At 47.0% G+C, this 23,867-nt stretch overlaps 1 protein-coding gene and 1 long non-coding RNA gene across 8 annotated transcripts in view; both read left to right on the top strand.

Annotated features, from left to right (window-relative positions):
• The first annotated feature begins 15,873 nt into the window (after positions 1 to 15,873).
• LOC127048061 (uncharacterized) lies at positions 15,874 to 17,064 on the top strand. Of its 2 annotated transcripts, XR_007773536.1 has the most exons (4): positions 15,874 to 16,154; positions 16,260 to 16,364; positions 16,575 to 16,679; positions 16,890 to 17,064. It is a non-coding gene; the product is annotated as an uncharacterized LOC127048061 (long non-coding RNA). The 2 variants fall into 2 exon arrangements; XR_007773537.1 differs by lacking the exon at positions 16,260 to 16,364.
• Positions 17,065 to 17,781: 717 nt separating this feature from the next.
• Positions 17,782 to 23,867, top strand: part of SLC38A9 (solute carrier family 38 member 9) — a 76,309-nt gene continuing 70,223 nt past the window's right edge. Inside the window, exons 1-2 of one of the 6 annotated variants that reach the window (XM_050946973.1) lie at positions 17,784 to 17,855; positions 19,061 to 19,093. The gene's annotated coding sequence lies outside the window, so the exon portion shown is untranslated. Of the gene's footprint in view, positions 17,856 to 17,909; positions 18,045 to 19,060; positions 19,094 to 22,149; positions 23,866 to 23,867 lie in introns of those variants that run through there. The other 5 variants (XM_050946981.1, XM_050946974.1, XM_050946983.1 and 2 more) reach the window with 5 other exon arrangements.

The raw sequence follows: 23,867 nt of genomic DNA, 5'->3' as shown, positions 1-23,867 counted from the left end.
CGCCCCTGCCTGAGCGTACCCCATCCCCGCTCCTCCTCCCTGCCTCCCTCCCCCCAGCCACCTGCACACCATGAAACAGCTGATTGTGGCAGACAGGAGGCACAAGGAGGGAGGGAGAAGCACTGATTTGTGGGGCCCGCTGGCAGGCTGGGGGTGGGGGAGGAGCTGATAGCAGGACTGCGGGTGTGTGCTCAGTACCCACCATTCTTTCCCCATGGGTGTTCCAGCCCTAGAGTATCCACGATGTCAGTGCCTATGAGCTCTCCTCCATCTGTGTCACCCATGGGGCGCAAACCTATAGCCATACTCAAAGGAGGTGTAATACTGTTACCTACCTTATAATTTTTAGCCCACTCAGCTGGTATGGGGAGACTCAAGTTCAATTCTCCTCGCTTCCTGAAAAGAAAAAAAGATTTTAACAGGGGTTTTCCCCTACCTGCAAGGAGAGTGCATTAACCACTATAGGATTATTGAGCTATAGGATACTATAGTCTGATATGGGTATCCCTCAGTCTCTCTTGCTGAAGCTGTTCCACTGTGTATAAATAGGGGGAGTAGGCCATAAGCCTTCCATCTCTCCAGTGGGTACCCTAACCACAGGCTATAAAGTCATTCTCACACTACTATCTCTGTTCCAATGACTATTTAAATATTTATACATAGCGGAAGAGCTTCAACAGGAGAGACTGAGGAAGCTCGCATATCAGAGTTGCACATAGCTCAGTACTTAATACACTCACTTAAGAAGTGTGGGAGACTGTAGCAGGGTGGTCACCCACTCTTGCCCTGAAAGGGCTTGAAGCTAGTCCTGGGAGAGGGCTGGGGCTGTGAGTTAAAGACTTGCTGACTGGAAAAGCAGCTGCAGCTGGGCCATGCCCCAATCAGACCATAGCTGGCCTTATAAAGGCCAGGGACGCCAGAAGCTAAGTGAGTCTCTCTCTAGTTTGCTGAGGGAGAGGGGCCTGGCTACTGAACAGAGCACTGAAAGTGGAGTAGGTCTGAGGGAAGACTAGAGGAGCTGGTGGAGCTCCAGCCTGGAACCACCCCAGCCTGCAGTCCCTGTTAAAGGCTGGAAAGGGTCCTGGGGCTGCAGAGGGACAGCCAAAGGGTAAGAAGAGGCAGTAGGTCCAAACTCCTCCTTGCTGGTAATGAGTGGCATTTACATTGCAGTCTGCCCCAGAGAATGGGGGCTAGATCAAGATTGGCAGTAGCCATATACTGAGGTGAGGTGGGGAGAGGGAAGGGGAGACCCAGAGACTGTGGGGGTACTGCCAGGGGGCAGCACCCCAGTCTGAAAGAGGCATCGGTTTCCAGGAGGGACTCAGGCCCAGCGGCAAGTGGGATACTGGCCTGCAGAGGGTGCTCCAGAGCTGGAAATGTTAATTCCCTGGATGACCAGCAGGAGGTGCTGCAGGGGTGACTCCTGCCCTGTGCCAGAGACCCCTGTTCAAATTCTTTTTCCTTCTCGAAAGAAGGGGATATTGGACTTGGGTCTCCCACATTGCAGCTGAGCACTCTAACCCACCTACAAAGTGGGCAGTGCACCTCTTTCTTGGGCCATTTTTGTGGAGTGAGGAAGGTGCCTGACTTATTCTTACAAGAAATAACTTAGACTAGTGGTTCTCAAACTTTTTTTTCTGCAGACCACTTGAAAATTGCTGAGGGTCTCAGCGGATCACTTAATGATCTTTCCAAATGTTGTTTGTACCGTTTAGCTATTGTGAAGTGCTTTGGATAAAAGCGCTATATAAAAAAAAACTTAAATGTTTTTGTTCTACAAATAAAAGCACACAACTCATATTTTAGAAAGGTAAGCCTACTGATACTAATGCGAGGGATGGGTCTTCTCTCCCCTGCCATGGCAGCCCCCAAGCTGGGGCTGGAAAGGAGGGGGGGTCTCTTCCCCTGCCGCAGCAGCCCCCGAGCTGGGGAAAGCCACCTCTTTCTTTGGCCACCACAGCCTTGCATGTCCCAAATGTCCTCCATCCCTCTCTTCTCACCGCACTGCCCCCTCCCATCTAGAACCATTCACCCTCACCTTACATGTGCATCTTCTCCAGAGTCCAGGCACCTAATTAGTGGAGCCACATCTGGATGGCTTCACTAAGTAGGTGGGCGGCTCTTTATTCTCTCATGTGCAGCCACCCAGGCATGCACCTAAAAGGGAACTGTCTACGGACCACCTGAATGGAGCTCACAGACCACTTGTGGCCTGTGGACCACAATTTGAGAACTTCTGACTTAAACACCTAAGCCACCTGACTCCAAGAAAAGGAGTTCCCACTAGTGAATCACAAGCATCAGTAGGCATCTCCCTGCAGCCTGGATTTCAGTGCCTTTCTCTGTCAGAAGGCTCAGGACACACCACTCTCATGGACATCTCTCATTGGCTAGTTTAGGCAGATTCCTGACTAGCATGCTGGCTTTGTGGATTTCATTCTAAGTCACCTCTTTCTCCCCATTCATTGTCTAGGGAGCCTACATGCCTAATTCAGGCTTTGTGGATTGCAGTGTTGTCCCAGTGATTTTTCCTAGGTGTCTAAGTCCATTTGTGGATGCAAGCCTTCAATGTGAAGTGGTATAAGGGAGATTGGAAAACTGGAATGATTTTGCTCTCAAAGCCTGACTACATTAGAGCACTGCACCATTTCAACATCACAGCTAGACAATTATAACACGATTTGCTCATGAAATAGTTCAGTGCATCTGCATGCATTTACTCCAACTATCCACTGTGAGTTATCTATTCCACAGTTCTCAACACCACACATCCCTGAAATCCCTAAAAGGCAGGGCTGCCCAGAGTGGGGGGGGGCAAGTGGGGCAATTTGCCCTGGGTCCCACAGGTGCCCCAACGAGAATATAGTATTCTATAGTATTGCAATTTTTTTAATGGAAGGGTCCTCCAAAATTGCTTTGCCCCGGGCCCCCTTAATCCTCTGAGCAGCCCTGCTAAAAGGTATTGTGGGACCAAAAGAGTATTTGAGAAAACTAGGTGTTTGTCCCAGAATTGTCTAATCATTGCCATTTTCTTCAATTATCCCAACAGGGGATAATAGCTCCTCTGTATTGCAGAGGAACTAAGCCATCTCTTTACTGTTTTCTGATGGAAAGATTAGTAATGCAGAACTGAATGGCTGTCAAGGCTGAGAGACAATAGTAGAGGGAGTTGCTGCTGCTGGAGGGCAGTCACTGAAGAAAAGGGATTCTGGCTTCTGCTGCCTTGTTCAGAACTGGCTCGGATGCCTGCTCATTATGGACCATTATTGGATTTTTTCCTGTGCTCATGCCAGGACCATCCTCCAGTAACATGGAACAAGATTTTGCTGAAGTCTAGGGATGAGGGTAAATAGCAGCAAAGCTTATGAATTAACTTTTCTACCTCTGTGAAGAGCTTACTGTAGCACCAGACAGTGCAGGTGAGAGCTCTGCTCACTATGAATAATAAAGTGGATATTACTCTATGACAGCTGGTAATTCTAAGCAATTATCATTCAGTGAGATATACTGTATGTATAAGGTTGAGAAATTCACAATGGCAGCTGGCATGTGGGCAAAGGCACAATGCACCTGAAATTATTGAGGGCTTTTTCAAGCTATATATCCAAACTGTCCTGGTACAAGGAGAGCACTGATAGTCGTATTTTGTGCCTACCCAAGGAAGTAGGCAGAATATGTCAACCAAAAAGGCTGCTAGCCCTGCAGCATCAGTTATGCTATTTCCTGGACATTTATAAAGGCTAGCCAAGCAAAGTATGTGTCATATGCATTTTCAGGAAGCCGGTGTTATTCAGGAGTAGACAGACTAGCACATTCTCCCTACCCCATCCCTAGATTACTCTGTCCATGCTGTTTGAAGGCTATCTACATCCTTATTTTGCCCTCATTACATCAACAGAGACAAGTCTCACACTTTAACCACTGCTTTGGTAGAAGCCAGATGGTGACTGAGTGTTGTTAATACCAAAACACTAAAGTGTAGATGTGGCTAGAGAGTTCAGCCACCAGAGAGGAGACAGGATTTTTCTAAGGGTATGTCTAAACTATGGAGACTATAGCTATTTCGGCAAGGCATAACTATGCTGGCATAGCCCCATAGTATACACAGCCTAATCCAACAGAGGGTTTTTTCCTATCACTATAGGAACACCACCTCCCTTAATGACATTAGCTATGTTAATGGAAGCAGTCTTCTGTCAACATAGCTTCATTTACACTGGGGGGTTATGTCTGCATAGCTAAGTTGTTCAAGGGGGTGTTTTTGTCACATCCCTGACTGACTTAGCTCTGCCAATATAACTTTCAAGTGTAGACCAAACCTAATACCACTCACCTAATGTAAGCAGTGGAGTTAGAGCATAGGTTCCAGGAGATATTTTCTGGGAGTGAAGCTTCCTGATGTTCTGAAATAAGACCTATTATTGGGTACAGATTTATACTAAATTGTAATTTTAAAAATAAAAATATAGGGCCAGATTATCTTTTATAATCAGCAATGCTCAAGTCCTTTTTTTAAAAAAAAAAAGAATGCCAGAACTCCCCAGACCCATCTCCCTGCTCTGGAAGGAGAATTGGGTCCAAACTCTGAGGGGCACCCTCTGGGCACAGCTACCTGCTCGGGAAGGAGAGTTTGTTACTGAGCGATCATCTCTTCTTCTGGAGCAGACCTGGAAGTAGAAGAGGTGGAGGAAGCAGTGTGAGGAAATGCTGCCCTTGCGTCTTCGACCTCTTCTCCTTCAGGAACAGGGAGGCAGAATGCTATGCTGCCACTCAAAAAGGTGCTGGAATGCCATTCCAGCATTCTGGCATGACTCGGTCACTGATTATCAGGTTCAATAGCACCAATTAAGCAGTGCACAGGAAACAAAATCTGTCTGTAATTGTCCAGCTGGGATATCCGCCAGCTGCCCTTAGGCTACTTTGAGGGCGTGGCTACACTTGCAAATGTAGAGTGCTTTGAACCAGCCTCCGTGAGCGCAGTAGGGAAAGCGCTGCAATCTGTCCACGCTGACAGCTGCAAGCGCACCGGCATGGCCACATTTGCGACACTTGCGGCGGCCACACAAAGCAATGCATTGTGGTAGCTATCCCAGCATGCAAGTGGGTGCAACGTGCTTTTCAAATGAGGTGGGGTGGAATATGACAGAAAGTGTGTTGTGTGTATGTGGAGGAGAGAGAGTGGATTTTTAGGGGGTTGAGAGCATGTCAGCATGCTGTCTTGTAAGTTCAGACAGCAGCAGATCTCCCCTCTTCTCCACCTCTCTCTCTCACACACAGTAGTCCACAGTAATGGTTTGCTTTGATATCTGCATTTCTGCAGCGATTCCAAAACAATGACTAGAATGGCCACTTGACTTAAAGGGATTGCGGGACATTTCCGGAGGCCGATCAGAGTGCAGTAATGCAACACCTTGTTCACACTGACGCGTGGGCATTTCACCCAAGGCACACCAAGCCTTATGCTTCTTGCCAAGGGGGATTACCAAGAGCGCTGTAGCCATGGAATCAGAGTGCTCTAAGTGCCTTTCCAGTGTGAACGGGTCGTGAGTTAGGGCATCCGGGGCTACTTTAATGCACTCTAACTCACAAGTGTAGCCAAGCCCTAATTTATGACAGTGGCTTGAACAGCTGTGAACTAAGAAGCATGGTCCCCTTTACCTCCCAACTGTTGCACCAAGTGGATCTTGGTGCATGAGAAAATGTAACCCACGAAGAGCAGCTTTTCCCTAAATAACGTATTACAATACTGAAAATTAGCATACTTTAGGAAAAATGTGTAGATATTGTAACACTAAAAAGGAACTGAAAGTTTTGTATGTTCTGGAATACAAAATCAAACTGCCTTATTTCATAGTAATTAAGATAGTGAGATACAATTTATATGTGATCAAAAATGAACTTTGTTCTCAGTTTTGTTTTTTCATGTCAGTTTTTTTTTTTTTGGCATCTGCAAACACCCTTGATCCTTTCACAGGCTCTAATCTAGAATAACTCCTACAGCCTCTATCCCACATCTCTCTTCCGACCACAGCGCTGAGTATGCAAGAATTGATGATTCAGTCCAACTTCTCTTTTTCTTTTGTACCACCAAAAGTTAAAGTAGTAAGAATCATTGAAAAAAAATAGTGTCAGTGATTACATTTCCTTGGGGACACTAGATTCAGCCCAGGTTTGAAGTGAGCTGGGTCAGTCTAGAAGTTCTTTCTAACACTTCTCTTGCAGTACCTGGAGTGTCAGTTTCCCTTATTGTTGCAAAGAAAAATCTTCTTAATGCTCTAGTGTAATGTTGAAACATCCCAGGCACTAGCCTCGTTACAATAAGATGGTTAAGTCCTGTCCATGCTAAAAAAGTTAATATTGTAAATGACACCTGATTCCATTATATTTATAGCGTAGCCTAGGCCTTCCTCAGTCTGCAGAGATATAGCTCTAAAAAGGGTTTATTATTAATTATTATTTGTCCAATCTACTCCTTTCCGTCCCTGTTACATGTAGAATGTGTGAAGGGGCAGAGTGTAAGGGGCCAAGACATAGGTGGTCTGGCCTAACGGTCACTGCTGGGCTGAGGTCTGCACACCAGGGACAGTAGTCATCAGGCTAGAGTTGGAAGAATTGCAAGAACCAGGTTCCGTAAGCGAGAGTCAGGCCAGGGTTGGAGACCACTGGAGATAGTACCAGGATGGAATCAGGATGCAAGAAACAGAGTCAGGCTGGAGTCCAGAGACCAGACGCAGTACCAGACTAGAATCAGGGTCAGAGTCAGAGACTAGAAACCAGGAGATCAATAAAGTCTGATGTGCCAGTTGACCAAAATCTGTGTGGTTGCCCAGACAACTTCCTGGGCCAACCCTGGAGGTTAAATAGGGCACATAGCCAATCAGAGGGCTGCAGGGTACTGTCACTCTGGTTCTCTTGGGTGGTGCCACTCTGGTTCTCTTGGGTGGCAGCCGCTTCCCCTCAGCACATTTTCAAAAAGCTGCCAGGCCAGCGCTAGTGGCAGCACGGACGGAGGAGCCATGGGCTGGGGGGCGGACAGCAGGCGCTGCTGGAGGAGCGAGGGGGCCGGCTCCTCGGCCATCGCGCCCCACGCTCAGCACGGCCCAGGGCTCAGCAGCCAAGCGTTCCCCACCCCTTGCTAATGCGGCGGGCAGGGGGAGGCAAAAGGATCCCTGTGCCTTTAAGGCCGCCTGGTTGGAGAGCCCCACATGGAGCACACTGAGCGCCGGGAGTAGGCCGAGGACAGGCAGTGGCACAGGGCGGAAGGTGAACAGTGGGGGTCCGGTGCCTTGCACTGGGGGGTTCGGGCGAGGGGCTCCCCGGGGCCGGGTGCGCAGGGCAGAGGCGCAGGCCGCGCTGTCTGGACGGGGGACCCTGGCACGGTGCAGGAGCCTGGGACGGGGGTATGGGATCCCGCAGGTGGGGCTGGGTGGCGCAGCCTGATGGGGAACACCTGCAGAGCGTGCTGGGCAGGAGAGACTCTCACGAGACCGCAGGGGGACGGGGGTATCTGCACCCCCGGGAAGCCCGCAGGAGTCCTGAGCCGGGCCCGGGGTTAATCTGGGGGGGGGAGGGGGGAATGGGAAGAGCCATGGGGGGTGTGGCCAGAGGAGGAGCCATAGAGGGGCACCTTTTTTTAAATGTTTGCTCCCCCTACACGTAGAATCTGGCTATGCCACTGGGTGGTGCTATTTGTGGTGCTTACTATCCATAGTGCTCTCTGGGTATGTCACCTGGTGGCACCTTGGGAATATCAGCAGTCTCAGGCTCTTGCAGTCCTGAGTTTTAGTTCCGAAGTCCTTACACAGAGTATACTCAGCACACATAGAGGCCTTCTCAACACTACAGATCCTTTGCCAATATTGCTATATTAGTATAGCTTTGCCGGCAGGACCCCCTTACCCTCCACCCCCAAGTGTAGATGCATCTTATGCCAGCAGAAGGAGTTTTTCTGTCAGTATGGTAATGCTGCCATGCCCCCCTCCTCCCAAAGGAAAAACAACATTATCTAGGCTGCTGGAAGCACTCTGTCAGCACATCTGCATCTAGACTGGGGATAGGAGTGGGGAGGAATATTTGTTTCACACCCCGACCAACATATCTATGCTAACAAAATTTTGTAGAGTAGACCTGGATGGAATCACTGGGTATTTTAGGTGCTAAACTAGAAGCCTGTACTGAGAATGTGAAACAGATTTCTTTCCAAAGGCTTATAACTTGTTCAAATCTGGGTGCATTTTTGCAAGAACAGCAAAAGATGCTTCTCTGACACAAAGCAAATGTCAAGTCTTTTGTTTCAAAGCACAGGAATGCTGGAATATCTCAAAGAAAAGTTTACCAGAATTTTTAAGTGACAAAACAAGATTTTCTTCCCTAATTTTTAGAAATGGCTGAACTGTTTTGGCTGAAATATTAACAAATTTTAGTCTGAAGCAGACAACTGGCATGGAAAACTTCAGCCCAAACAGCTGAAGTTTGGCAAAGTTATAAGAAACTGAAAGCAGGTTCTTATCATGGGAAATACAAGGCAACACTCATAATAGGTGGTGATAATGGTTCCTCCTATAACATTAATAAGATTTTTATTTAAAAACCTCATTGGAACACACACAGCAATTTTTTTTAACCTAACAAAGAATTAGACACTACTTTAAAGTTAATTTATAATGAGGGAGTACTTACACACACTCATCCAAGACAATGAGATTTTGCAGCAGGTCTGCCTGTGCTCCTCAAGGAACAATAATTAGGCAGGACTAAAGACTTTGGCAGTATGTCTCTAGTTCACAGTGGAGATATCAGAGTTTATAACATAGAGACCACCATAGTTGCCTTTATTAGCACTCTCATAATTAGGCTTTGATGGATTAGATTTTTATCAGTAGAATCATAGGGTTGGAAGGGACTGCAAGGGTTATCTAGTCTAAACCCATGCCAAGATGCAGGATTTGTTGTGTTTAAACGATGCAAGACAGATGGCTATCCAGCCTCCTTTTGAAAACATCTAGTGAAGGAACCCCCCACAGCAGTCTGTTCCATTGTCCCACAGTTCTTAAAGTTAGGAAGTTTTTCCTAAGATTTAATCTAAATCTGCTATGCTGTAGTTTGAACCCTCCATTGCCTTTTGTCCTGCCCTCTGTGGCAAGAGAACATCTTTTTTATGGCACTCTTTCAAGTATTTGAAGACCGCTATCATGCCCCCTTAATCTCCTCTTTTCCCAAACTAAACATACCCAATTCCTTCAGCCTTTGCTCATATGTCTTGCATTCCATCCCTTTGATCATCTTTGTTGCTCGTCTCTGAATCCTTTCCAGTTTCTCCGCATCCTTTCCTTTCTATACGTTGGTGACCAGAATTGGACACAGTATTCCAGCTGAGGCCTAACCAGTACTGACTAGAGTGGTACTGTTCCTCCTGTGACCTGCATGCAATTCTTCTGTTATTTCAACCTAAAATTGCATTTGCTTTTCTTGCAACAGCATTGCATTGCTGACTCACTTTGAGGTTGTGATCCACCACAACCCCCGGATCCTTATCAGCAGTGCTGGTGCCAGCCCAGTTATTCCTCATTCTGTATTTGTGCATTTGTCTTTTCTTCCCTAACTGTAGCACTTTACATTTTTCTTTGTTGAATTTAATTTTGTTGTCTATAGCCAAATTCTCCAATTTATCAAGATCCCTCTGAAGTTTAGCTCTATCTTCCAAAGTGTTGACAACCCTCCTCCAGCTTTGTGTCATCTGCAAATGTAGTTAATGTCTGTAAATATCAATTCACCATACACACACAAACCAATGAAGAAATATTGTCATTGGTAATAACAGAAATTACAGATAGGCTTAGTAAGGAAATATTGCTTGCGAACCTTAGAGTTTGATTTAAGGATATTTATTTAATATATTTTGACATGTGATGTTAACAATTTGTGTTTTAACAGTTATAAAGCTTTAACTTGTTTTAATCTCAGCATCTACTGTCATTAAATAATTATTGAAGGATCCACCCGTGATTTCCCACAACTGTGCAAATTTAAATCAATATAAATAAAAATATGCTTCAAACCCAGACTTTTGTAAAACTGTAAATATTTAAATCAATAATTTTAAAATGCTTAAAAATAAACATTTATATAATGTATTGACATGATTAAAAAAAAATCAGTTTCTGTCAAACCTACTCCTAAGAAAGACCCAGACTGCACAGTTATGAACATCCCATTCTTTCAGTCTCCAGCCTATCATACATTAGAATATGTTGTACCTGTTTTCCAGCCACAATGCATCTGAACTAGTGCTAGCAATAGTCTTTGACATTTTTATTACTCTATCATGAAAACCTGCAGATACTCCCTCATGGTCGAGGCACACGAGGAGAATCTTGCACCCACTGATTATGCCATGGATGCTCTTCTATGGATAGGTAAAAGTAACTTCACTTCCACAGCTATGCATTGAGCACATCTCACTATCTCTAAAATCACATGAAAACATTCAAAAAATGTTTCTAAGTGGCCCTTTCCCCACTCAAAGATTTTCTTCCCTGCATGAAAATGCCAGTCACTGAGAATTACTGGAGTTTTCCACCATGTGTTATTCTTACTATTAACGCTGCTGCCCCCCTAACATGGAACTCAACAACTTTCCTAAACACTTACTAATTAGGTTGCCAACCCTCTAGCATTGTCCTGGAGTCTCCCAGAATTAAAGATTTTTAATTAAAGATTATGTCAAGTGATGTCCAACCAAAATTGGTAACCCTATTGCTAATACTCTAAATATTGGCCTCTAGAGGTATATCTTGGCAAAGGCCTTGTCTTCACTATGAAATAAGGAATATTCTACCTTGAGTTATCTAACATCTTTTTTTTTTTTTTGTTGTGGTGAAGACAAGAGCTAAAATAAAAAACTGGGCTTTTGTGTGTTAACTAGCACATCCTAACATATTCTAGAACACTAGTGTACCCAAGGCAAGTTTTACTTTAGCATAGAGTGAGCCTAGGGTTCCTAGGCCGATCTTAGAGGGGGGCAGGCTGGGCCCCTGCCCAGGGTGTGGTATTCAAGGAGGCGTTGCCCATGCTGGTACCTCACAACCACCTGACCTGCCAACAGCCAGTGAGGCTTAGAGACAACCAGGCAGGCACAGCAGCATCTGAAGAGAGCAGACTGACTGAGCTGCGAGGGGGAGCTGGACCAGTCAGGTGGCTCCTCTGAAGCAAGAGTGTCCCTCCTCTCCCGCTGCCCTGCTCCACTGCCATCTGTATCTGCTGCTGCTGCTCCTGCCCTGCTCTTCCCACCCATGGAGCCACTCAAGGTCAAGCTGCTCGGGAGCTAGAGGCTGGTTCCCGTCTGCTGCAGAGTGGGTGGGTGGGTGCATGGGGTGTCCCTCTCCCTCCACCTGTGTGCCCAATTTCTGCTGCTCTTGGGTAGGGGTCAGGGAGAGCGTGTTTGTGCTGGTGCCTCTGGGTCTGAAGTGGAAGCTGCCAGTACTGCTGTTCAGGCTCCCTGATCATGCTGACATGATCACTCATAAGCACCAACTTTTCCCAGCACCAGTGGGTGCTTGACCCCCACCCCCACCCCCTGCATTCCAACCCCTTCCCCAAAGTCCCTCCTCCAACTCCGCCCCCTCCCTACCGTTATTGGACTCCTTCCCCAAATACCCGCCCCAGCCCCACCTCTTCCCTGAGTATGCAGCGTTCCCCCTCCTCCCTCTCCTTCTCTGCACTTGCCGCGGGGAAACAGCTGTTTCATGGCAGCAAGTGCTGGAAGCTAGGGGGAGAAGTGGGGATGTCACATGCTCAGGGGAGGAGGCAGAGGTGAGCTGGGGCAGGGCGGGGAGCTTGGCTGCCGGTGGGTGCAGAGCACACATCATTTTTTCCCCATAGAGGCTCCAGTGGGTGCTCCAGCCCCGGCACACCCAGGAAGTCGGTGCCTATGTGATCACTGATCAGTCAGACGCACACTCTCTTCCATCCACACACACACACACTTCCCCCAAAACTCAGTGCTGGGCACCCAGCCAGTGCAAATTAAACACTGTGGGAAGGGAGGAAACGTCGGGGCCTAGAGGTGATGAAGTGAGCCTTGGGGGTCAGGGCAATATGGGAATGGGTTGCTGTCAGGGCCAGGGGCATAGGTGCTGGAACTAGGGGTGCTGCCACACCCCCTGCCTTGAAGTGGTTTCCATTATGTATAGGGTTTATGGTTTGGTTAAATGGCACCCCCACTATAAAACTTGTTCTAGCACCCCTGGTCAGGGGCACCAAAATATGTTTGCCGAGGGTACCATTTGCACTAAGGCCAACTCTATTCAGCTCTACCAGCTACCTTGTGCTAAAGTACACTCTACCTGTAGAGAAAAAAGGCAGGGCACAAAAGTGTGTGTGTGGGAAAGAGATCAAGGGGTCATAGACCTAGCCCAAGAAAACCCACTTAAAAATCAAGCTAGGCTGCGGAGCAGCACACTTTATATACTGTTTCAAAACTACTGCTACCAAAATAAGACAGATCTTCACCCCTTTCTTCCAGACCATTAAGCACTGAAAAAAAAGGTGCTTTTTCCAATCAAGTTACCTCAATCCCGCTAGTTTAACTCATTGAAAACACCACACAGCAGAGAGTTGAATGGCTTCAGCTTGACTTTAGCACAGGTAAAACTCAACCTTACTACAATCGAGCTATGAGTGTCAAACTGTGTCTACACTGGCCGTACGCATGGAGCAAGTCCATCAAATTAAATAGTGGTTTGAGATAATCTAATGGAAATAAAACACCCTCGCCTTCTCCCTAGTCAGCAGGAAGCAACAGAAAACAGGCGTTACGGTAGACACACCCCGTGTGCGAGGCCTGACACCGCGTGGGAGCGCTCAGCTTGCTAACAGGTCTCAGCAAGAGTGGGGGAGAAGGCGGCTTAGCGCACAAGTCACACTGGGGAATGTATCAGAGTAGCAGCCGTGTTAGTCAGTATCAGCAAAAAGAGGAGTTATTTTGTTAGTCTCTAGGCCCACGTCCACACTACAGGGTAAAATCGATGTTATTAAAATCGATTTTATAAAGCAGGCTTTATAAAATCGATTTTGCGCGTCCACACTAGGGCTACTTACATCGATGTTGAGCGTCCATGTTCCCTGGCGTCCATCTTTTCCCTGAGCGTTGCACTCTGGGTACCTATCCCACAGTTCCTGCACGGGTCCCTGCCCTTTGGAATTATGGGTTACTAGCCCAGTGCATGATGGGATCAAAGTCCCCGTCCTGGGTGGTTCTGGGTACAGCCCCCCCCCCCCCGTAAACGGCACACAGTCAGTTCGCGCTGTTTTTACTGGCTGCAGTGAGGGAAACGCCATTTTGCAGCAAGCATGGATCCAGGTCTGCTCTTGTCCTTGATCGCGAATGCTGTAAATAATTCACGCATTCTCGTTCTATCACTGCTGACCCATGATGCAGAAATGCAAGAGAGAATGCTTGAATGCGGGGACGACAGCGATGACGAACTGGAGAACGAGTTTTCTGACTCCCCGGGCCCCTGCACGTTGGAGCTCCTGACGGTTATGGGTGAGGTTCTACCCGTTCCGCGCCGCTTTTGGGCACGGGAAACAAGCACTGACTGGTGGGACCGCATAGTCCTGCAGGTGTGGGACGATTCGCAGTGGCTGCGAAACTTTTGCATGCGTAAGAGCACTTTCTTTGAACTTTGTGACTCGCTTTCTCCTGTCCTGAAGCGGCATAATACCAGGATGAGACCAGCCCTCACAGTGGAAAAGCGAGTGGCAATAGCCATATGGAAGCTTGCAACGCCAGACAGCTACCGGTCAGTCGGGAATCAATTTGGAGTGGGCAAATCTACTGTGGGGGCTGCTGTGCTGGAAGTATCCAAAGCAATCATTAAGCTGCTGCTTCGAAAGGTTGTGACTCTGGGAAACGTGCAGGCCATAGTGGATGGCTTTGCTGCAATGGGATTCCCTAACTGTGGGGGGGCCATAGATGGAACCCACATCCCTATTTTGGCACCGGAACACCAGGGTGCCCAGTACATTAACCGCAAGGGGTACTTTTCGATGGTTCTGCAAGCCCTGGTGGATCACAAGGGACGTTTCACCAACATCCACGTGGGATGGCCAGGAAGGGTTCACGAAGCACGTGTCTTCAGGAGCACTACACTGTTTAAACGGCTGCAGCAAGGGACCTACTTCCCTGATCAGAGAATAACAGTTGGAGATGTCCAAATGCCTATAGTTATCCTTGGGGACCCAGCCTACCCCTTGATGCCCTGGCTAATGAAGCCATACACAGGCAGCCTTGACAGTGCTCAGGAGTTGTTTAATTACAGGCTGAGCAAGTGCAGAATGGTGGTAGAATGTGCATTTGGCAGGCTTAAGGCGAGATGGCGAACGCTTCTTACTCGCCCAGATCTTAGCCAAACCAATATCCCCTTTGTCATTGCTGCTTGCTGTGTGCTCCACAATCTCTGTGAGAGCAAGGGGGAGGCCTTTATAGCGGGGTGGGAGACTGAGGTAAACCACCTGGCCGCTGATTATGCGCAGCCGGACACCAGGGCAATTAGAAGATCTCACCAGGATGCTGTGCGCATCAGAGAAGCACTGAAAAGTAGCTTCCTCATGGGCCAGGGTACAGTTTGAATGCTGATTTTCCTTTCAATTGATTGCTGCCCTCCCCGTCTATGCGGTGTTGCTGCTGCAAGAAACTTTGCCTGCAGCATTCCTCAATTGCTTGCTTAGGTTACTTGCGAGAGCTGTCCATTGGAAAACATATAATTCTGTATTTCCCAATTATTACCTACCTCCACCATTAGCTGCTTCCGTCTGCTGCTAGGCACAGTACCTGCAACCTTCCTTAACTGCTTTTTTATTGAAAATAAAGTTACTACTATTTGTTACAAGAATTGTGTTCTTTATTTAAAATCAGACCCTTTCATCAATCAAGCATCATGCTTGTTGTTACAATACTGTGCATGAAATTTCATAACTCAGCGTTCTATGGGGGACGGAGCGAGGGAGGTTTGGAGGAAGGGGGAGGGAGGTTTGAAAGAAGAAAGTGCATCAGAGAAGACAGAACAAGAATTCTCATGGACCAGGTTACGGTATGGCTGCTTTCTTTGTTTTCCCTTTATTACCCATATCCCCAATTGTCAAATCCTGATGCTGATAACTAGCTTCCGTGCAGCTTTCCAAAGCTGCTTGCTTTAGTTCATTACCGAACTACAGTCACACTGCCTTAATAGCATGACCTGAGAGTAAAAATAGGCAAAGGTGCCATGGGAGAAGTTTGGATCATTAGAGTAGGGAAAAAACAGGACACAAAGGGCTTTTCAATCTAATGAAAGCCTTCTGGTTGGAGTGTCCGCAGCAGTGGAGGGGGCTGGTGCAGAGAGCCTTCCCCCACGCGTTCTTACACGCCTGGTTCTGGAAGGTGTGGGACAGGGTGAGTACTGAGGGAGGTTATACACGGGCTGTAGGGGCATTCTGAAACCACGGAGCTCTTGCAGCATATCGCGGAGGATGTCAGTCTGATCACGAAGAAGATCCAGAGTTGCTGCTCGCCAGCGCTGATCTTCCTGCCACCTGACATCATTTTTGGCGTCCCTCCTGTCTTCGCGTTGGTCCCTCCTGTCTTCGCGTTGACTGGCAGCCTCCCTGTACTTTGCGACCAATTGCTTCCAGTCTCCCTGCAGAGCTCTCTCTGTACGGGTTACTGCCATAATTTCGGTGAACATGTCCTCACGCGTCCTCCTTTTCCTCAGTCTTCTTATGATACCCCCCCCCCACGTAGATGAGAAGCGAGAGGGAGGCTGGAGAAATGTGCAGCTGTGTGTGGGGGGGTAGGGTTTGGAAAGAGTGATAAAAGAATCATAAGAGACACATTTCACACAACCATGCATACAGTCTTTCTCCTCACTGACCTGTGCCTGTTACCGAACCTTGAACATTTTACTTTACCACAAGGTCACCTTAGGATTCCTTTAGTACTTATTGCTTGTGGCTGAGGACAGAGAGTTCTGCTCAGACGCAGGTCAGGGGAGCACACAGACCGTGTCCGGAGAAAATGGTAAGTTAATAATGGCTAGTAATTCCTGTAGTAGATTGTACTGGTAATCAAGCTACTCTCCTTCCCTGCTTTGCTCTCGCGTTCCCCGAACAAGCAGGTCCCCTTGCCTGCGGTTTGCTCGGTGGTTCGGGGAACGCGAGAGCAAACCGCGGCGAAGCTGGTCTCCTTCCCTGCTTTGCTCTCGCGTTCCCCGAACAAGCAGGTCTCCTTGCCTGCGGTTTGCTGGGTGGTTCGGGGAACGCGAGAGCAAACCGCGGCGAAGCTGGTCTCCTTCCCTGCTTTGCTCTCGCGTTCCCCGAACAAGCAGGTCCCCTTGCCTGCGGTTTGCTCGGTGGTTCGGGGAACGCGAGAGCAAACCGCGGCGAAGCTGGTCTCCTTCCCTGCTTTGCTCTCGCGTTCCCCGAACAAGCAGGTCTCCTTGCCTGCGGTTTGCTCGGTGGTTCGGGGAACGCGAGAGCAAACCGCGGCGAAGCTGGTCTCCTTCCCTGCTTTGCTCTCGCGTTCCCCGAACAAGCAGGTCTCCTTGCCTGCGGTTTGCTGGGTGGTTCGGGGAACGCGAGAGCAAACCGCGGCGAAGCTGGTCTCCTTCCCTGCTTTGCTCTCGCGTTCCCCGAACAAGCAGGTCTCCTTGCCTGCGGTTTGCTGGGTGGTTCGGGGAACGCGAGAGCAAACCGCGGCGAAGCTGGTCTCCTTCCCTGCTTTGCTCTCGCGTTCCCCGAACAAGCAGGTCCCCTTGCCTGCGGTTTGCTCGGTGGTTCGGGGAACGCGAGAGCAAACCGCGGCGAAGCTGGTCTCCTTCCCTGCTTTGCTCTCGTGTTCCCCGAACAAGCAGGTCTCCTTGCCTGCGGTTTGCTGGGTGGTTCGGGGAACGGGAGAGCAAACCGCGGCGAAGCTACTCTCCTTCCCCGGTTTGCTCTCGCGTTCCCCCAACAAGCAGGATGAATCCGCCCTGTTACAATGGAGACTTTTCTAAAAACCACCTAATGGGTCACTGTTTTAGGAAAGGTTTTTAATCTACTTGGTCAGTGACTCTAAGTACAGGTAGTGATTTGAAGCACCCAGTAAAAAAGGCTTACATTAAACCGAAGCTTTTAGTAAAAAAAATTACACTCACCAGAGGACGGTCCCTCAGCTTCAAGCAGGAAATGGAATTTCAAACTTCCCGGGGCTTTTCCTGTTTACCTGGCCAGCAGAAGAGTACCTTTACCTGTGTAGAGCGGCCACTGGAGCACTGTGGGATACGTCCCGGAGGCCATTAACTTCGATGGCCGTCCACACTATCATAAAATCGATTTTAAAAAATCGATTTTGGGGTTACTCCTCTCGTTTTGATGGAGTTCCAAAATCGATTTTAGGGACCCTTAAAATCGATTTTATGCACTCTGTAGTGTGGACGGTTACAGCTTTAAATCGATTTGGAGCTCTTAAAATCGATTTAAAGCTCTAGTCTGGACCTGGCCTAAGGTGCCACAAGTACTCGTTCTTTCTGGGAAACGTAGGCAGTCGCTCTACGACTATTGAGTAGATTATTCAAAGGAAATTAGCACATTGCTATTTGCCCTCCATCGGGACGAGTCCGCGGAAAGAGCCTGACGCAAGGATCTCTGGGAGTTGTAGTCCGCAGTAGGCAACCGTTCCCTTCGCTCGCCTGAGCGACTCACCCACTGAAAACTTCCTAGCCCATGCGCCCTATGGGCGCCCCGCCCTTCCTGTTTGTGCCGGCGAAGCGCCGGGCTCCCGAGTTTGGCTGGCCGGGCGAGAAGGGGCTGCGGCGGAGTGCAGGTCTCGGCTGCTGCAGGTACAGCTCTGCCATTGCTTGGTGCTAGGGCGGGTGCTACCGTTCGCGGGGCGAGAAGAGCTACATCGACACGAACTGGCTATTAATGCTGCCCCCAGCCCTCCTCAGGCGGTGCTTTGGGGCGCAGGCTGCAATGTTGTCGTTAAAATCCTGTCTCGGGGGCCGGGGGAGATAGCTAGGAGCAGCGTAGTAAGTAGCTGTTTCCATATGCAGAGATTTCTGTAAAACAGCGGGTGTGAAAGCCGAGCCCCACCGCTGTGAATGGGAGTTTTTCCATTGAGTTCGATGAGGGCACACTTTCACCCTAGCTCCTTATTTCTCTTCCTTGGCTGCTGCGATTCAAGTGACAGCCACGTTTAATGTTCACAGTGAGAATCTTACAATTGTAGGTAAGAGATTATATCTTGCATCAAATGGAAACGACAGAGTATCCAAGCTTTGTGCCCTCGAAGTATTTCTAAAAGCAGCAATGCTCAGCATGAAGCTGTTTTAAACGAGTGAACTAGGATATAGCCAGAAAGCTGGGGATAGTTATAGATTTTATGGTTTATAAATGATTAGATTTATTTTCTACAATCTAGCTTCACTGATGTGCAGTACAGCACATATTGTGATTAAGTAGTGCAATGCTTTGATCAGACTGATTTACAGCATTTGATTCATCTCTGTTATAGAACGGCCCTTTTTTGTAAGAGTTGTAGAGATCACGTGTGGTTGTAAAGAAAATTAATGTAATTTTCTTTACTACATAAAATTAATTCTAAATAACTGGAACAGCCAGCTTAAAGTGATTGATAACATCCTCTACTTCTAGTGTAAGAATTGAGTTGGAAAGTTTAAAGGAAGTGTGCTGTTCTGAAGCCTAGAGGCTGTGGCTAGTGTATTTGCTGGCTGTCTCACCTCAGATCCCAAAACAGAACACACATTGATGAGTTTAAGTCAACCTTAGCATCCAGCTGCTTCCTATTCTAGTATTCCCCTTCAGTCTAATGAAGGTGGTAGAACTTGTGAGTTGGTCCAGGGACAAGATAATTGTTTTTAATTGAATATAATTTGTAAAAAATCTTTGCAGATACTGTTCAGTAATATCTGCAAAAGCTTGAATTTTTTTTGTAAATGTTAAAGCTTTATTTGAATGTGGAAATTACTTATTTTAGGTTAAGGTATATTGGCTGACAACTGCTATATCTATTGATTTGTTTCAGATGCACTTAACTTGGAACCTGCACCATCTTTATGTAGTATTGTCTTCCACCTATCCGATATATTTTAGCAAGATAGTTTCTGTTTTGTGATCAGTGAAATGACATGAAGTGGTTTAGTTAAGAGTAGGAAAGATTCATCATATTTTGGTAGTAGTTCAGTTTCCTTTGAGTAGATTATTCAAAGGAAATTAGCACATTGTCATTAGCATTTAAAAATGACAGTTTAATTATAAAATGTTTAAATAAGGGTTTTATTTATGCAGACTAGGCTATCTGTGGTTGGTTCCCAGCCAAATAAAAAAAACTGGTTAGAGAACAGAGTTTAGGAAACTTGTTTAAGCACACTAGCTAAATTGCTAAAATCCAACCAACCCACCCAAACATTCTAGGGCTAGAATACCAAGTCTTGCTTGAACTGTGTTAAAGACATGCCTTACATTTGTTTTTAAAGTATGGTTCTGATATTCTAGCTTTTCATAATGGCTGGACAAACCATAGTGAGCCTTCTTACATTAGGGAATGTTACAAAACTGTTGCTAACAAACTCAGTTGCAAGAGTTTTTGTAATAGTGGAAACCCTAATGGAGACACGTCTCTGGCTCCAGCAGCTATTTTTCAACACTTCATGTTGAGCTTCACCAGTTACTCCTGGGGGAATTGTGTGCAAAAAATTAAGTTCTGTACACATTGTAAAATTCTGCAAATTTTGTTAAGCACTACATAATCACCAGTTTCAATTATTTTGGTGACTTATTTCAAAAACACCTGTCAGCAACACAAAAATTCCCTCCAGCTTAGAAAGTTGAAGAAACCCATACAACAATCCAGTTCTTATTTCCCCCCCCCACCCCCCCTTTCCAGCCCAGACACACACACTCTTTCCCCCAGAGCCCAGCCATGGGCTCCTGCCCAGCCCAGACACTCTCCCCACCCCACCCAAACCCATAAGAACCACCATACTGGGTCAGACTAAAGGTCCATCTAGCCCAGTGTCCTGTCCTCTGACAGTGGCCAATGCCAGGTGCCCCCAGAGGGAATGAACAGAACAGGTAATCATCAAGTGATCCATCCACTATTGCCCATTCCCAGCTTCTGTCAGTCAGGCTAGTGCCACCATCCCTGCCCATCTTGGCTAATGGCCATTGAGGGGACCTATCCTCTATGAATTTATCTGGTTCTTTTTCAAACCCTGTTATAGAATCCTGTGGCACAGAATTCCACAACTTGACTGTTATGTGAAGAAATACTTCCTTTTGTTTTAAACCTGCTACCTATTAATTTCATTTGGTGACCTCCTACTTCTTGTGTTATGAGGAGTAACTAGTGCTTCCTTATTTACTTTCTCTACACCACTCATGATTTTATAGACATCCATCATATTCCCCCTTAGTTGTCTCTTTTCCAAGCTGAAGAGGGCCAGCCAATCTTTCTTCATACAGCAGCCATTCCATACCCCTAATCATTTTTGTTCTTTTTCCAATAAATCTTTTTGAGATGGGGTAACCACATCTACATGCAGTATTAAAGATGTGGGCCTACCATGGATTCATATAGAGGCAATGAGATATTTTCTGTCTTATTTTCTATCCCTTAATGATTCAACATTCTGTTCACTTTTGACTGCCACTGCACATTGAGTGGATATTTTCAGAGAACCATCCACAATGACTCCAAGATCTTTGACTGGTAACATAACTCCATCATTTTTTTTATAGATATAGACAGAGATAGAGATAGTTGGGATTGTTTTCTAATGTGCATTGCTTTGCATTTATCAATATGAAATTTCATCTGCCATTTTGTTGCCCAGTCACCCATCTCCTCCCCCAGAGCCCAGCTGTGAGCCTCCCCTAGCCAGACACACTCATCCCCTTCTCTCTAGAGCCCAGCTGTGGGAGCTCCCCCAGCCTAGATGTTCACAGCCCTTCCCTCCCTCAGACCCTCACACCCTCTCCCCTCCAGCCCAGACAGTCACAGACCCTATCCTCCTAGAGCCCAGGGATGCAAGGGGAGAAAGCCTCATGCTGCCTCCTGCCTTCAGGGGATGCTAGGAACTGCAGCTGCTAGGAACCATCCAGTTCCCTCCCCCTTCCCCTGCCAACAGCTCTGCAGACCATGTGTTGGGGAGGAAATTCTGTACACCCAATAGTAATTTCTGCAAAATTCTGCATTGCACAGTGTTGCAGAAATCCCTCAGGGGTAACCCATTGTTAATGGAATTGTTAAAATTCTCTAGGGAACACAGGGCCATTAAGTTTAACTGTTGCACTGTATGGTTGTATGACAGGTTGGATATCCGTGTTCTAACAGTTGTGTCTGCTGTGGATAACATCTTAGGGAACAATATTACATGGCTTAGGGCAAGGCTGTAACTCTATTCCCTAGAAACAGTTCTATAAAATGGTTGTCCCAGCCCTACTACTAACAAAAAAAATTAGAACACACCTCTGTCTCCCATGACTGACATGGCTAAATTCATAGTGTAGACAAATCTCATAGTCCTGTCATTCATTGTGGAGAAGGCCAAACCATGTTAACTATGTTCGCATACAGAATTCAAGGGTTTAGACTTAACACTTTCAATGTCCTTAAACTTAAATGCTTCTCATCACAGGCTGGCTGCTTTTCAGTCAGGCTCTCCCCTTTGCTCAGCATTTCAGTCGCTTGGTGGTGGTGGCAGCGGCAGCTGTAGATGTAGGTGGAAAAGAGACAGCATGGCACATGTCTCACCCTTTTATCATGTCCTTTCTTTCCTCTTGGCTTTGTGCCCCTCTCCCCCACTTTAGTCAGGTGAGCACTCTCTCATTGTGGTTCCAAACTGACTAAAGGAAGGGGGTGACTGCCTTGAGGGAGTAAGATTCTTCTGTTGCTGCCTAAGCCAGTGTCCATTGGTCCTGTGAGGCTGCGCTGAGCTGGTCCCATCCATGCCCTGACAAGGTGTGAATTGCTGCTGTTCTTAGTTTTTGCATGGGTTTGCTTTAAGTCATGAGGATACATTTTCAACCTCAGCTATATACATGAAATTATAAACCTATAACATTACTGTAACAATTATCACTACTATAACAACCGTGCTCAGTGCATCATGAGCCTTCTGAAGACACCCAACATGACAAACTTTGTATTGATACCACACAATCATTTATAAAGATGAACATGGGGGTGTAGGGTGCTCAAGATATAGAGTGTCATGCTTTGTACCCAGGTCCATTTGGGGCTCCTTCAGGAGCACAGAAGGAAGAGGCGTTTCAAGAAGCTTCCCTTTACTTTAACACATTTATAGTGGAGCGTATGGCCTAGATCCAAGGTCATTCAGCTCCCCTGCTTTCCAGTCTTGTCTGCCTCATGTCTTCTCTGAATTAGACAAGCAACAGGGACCCCTCGGCTGGAAAAACACTGCTTTAGTCATTTCTTAGCACTAAGACAATTCCTGCATTATTAGTATCGGCAGCAACAGTTGCACATTTATCCTTGAACTTTGAGCTTTACTTTTCCTCCTAACTCAATTGGTTCTATACAGCTTTGGCTAAATTAAAGTTGTCTTTCTGTTTTAGTCTTGGCAGTTTTGTTTGTTTTTATAGTGCATTTCTTTCCCATCTATCTCCCTTTTAAACTGCAAGTATTCACTAGTTTCACCTGTGGAAACCTACACTAAAAGGACTCCACTCATTTTCACATCAGTTTATAAATGACAAAAGTTTAAGCCATTTGATGATCAGGGTCCTCCCTGACCTGCCCCCAAATAAATGTTTTAAAATGTTCTGCTAAAGTCACTTTGAAAAGGCTGCAAGGAGATTGCTGGGCAACAAAACCTACTAAACTGAGTAACTTTGTTTCTTGAAAAAACAACTTCCTGGTTTAATATAGAGAGAGTCCTATATTGTGTGTAACTATTGTAGGACTCAAGTTTAGTGTCCATCATTACAAAATGTAATATGTCTGGATCTGGGGTTATAGTTTAAAATTCATCTCTACTTTAAAAACAATTCTGTAAAAAGGAAGAAAGATGGTCTTAGCTAAAAGAGAGGACCACAAGGCATAATTAGTCTACTAATAACTCCTCCAGAGACATCCTGTGTAGCTTTCAGCTAATCAGGGGTTCTCAAACTGCAGGTCATGCCCCTCAGGGGGTCATGAGGGCGTTACATGGGGGGTTGTGAGCTGTTGTCCTCCACCCCAAACCCTGCTTTGCCTCCAGTATTTAAAAACACTTCAACACTATTATAATGTATAAGGGAGGGGTCACACTCAGAGGCTTGTACTGGTGACCCCTTTCACACAACAAAAGTCCAGGGCCACCCGGGGGTGGCAGGTGGGGCAATTTGCCCCAGGCCCTGCAGGGGCCCTCTTGAGAGTTTCAGGGCCCTGGGAACAGGGGCCTTCACTCACTCTGGGGGCCCCACAGCTTCTTCTGCTCCTGGTCTTTGCCGGCAGGGGTCCTTCTGCTCCAGGGCGGAAGAAGCCCCCCCACAACCACCACATTACCACCAAAGTGGGACCTGCTGCCAAAGTGCAGCCGGGTCTTCGGCAGCGGGGGGCCCTTCTGTTCTGGGACCCGCTGCCAAAGTGCCCCAAACCTTGGTAATATAGCAGGCCCCTAAGGTAGTATAATTAAGGTAAAAGAAAAATGTCTTTGCTAGAAGTAGAATAAGATCTTCCGCCAACTTTGTAATCAGTTGCCCTGTTGAATGAATAAGGTGTGAATGAGGAATGAATAAGGTGTGAATGAGGAAGGAAGGCAGGTACCTCTAGACAGCTGCAACCCTTGGAGAGGTGATGGGAGCCAGACCAAATCAGTAGAACAGGT

This window comes from Gopherus flavomarginatus, chromosome 3 (genome assembly GCF_025201925.1).
Source record: "Gopherus flavomarginatus isolate rGopFla2 chromosome 3, rGopFla2.mat.asm, whole genome shotgun sequence".
NCBI classification, from domain to species: Eukaryota; Metazoa; Chordata; order Testudines; family Testudinidae; genus Gopherus; species Gopherus flavomarginatus.
The sequence above is the reverse complement of the archived record's forward strand: the minus strand, read 5'-3'. Positions and strand labels throughout refer to the sequence as shown.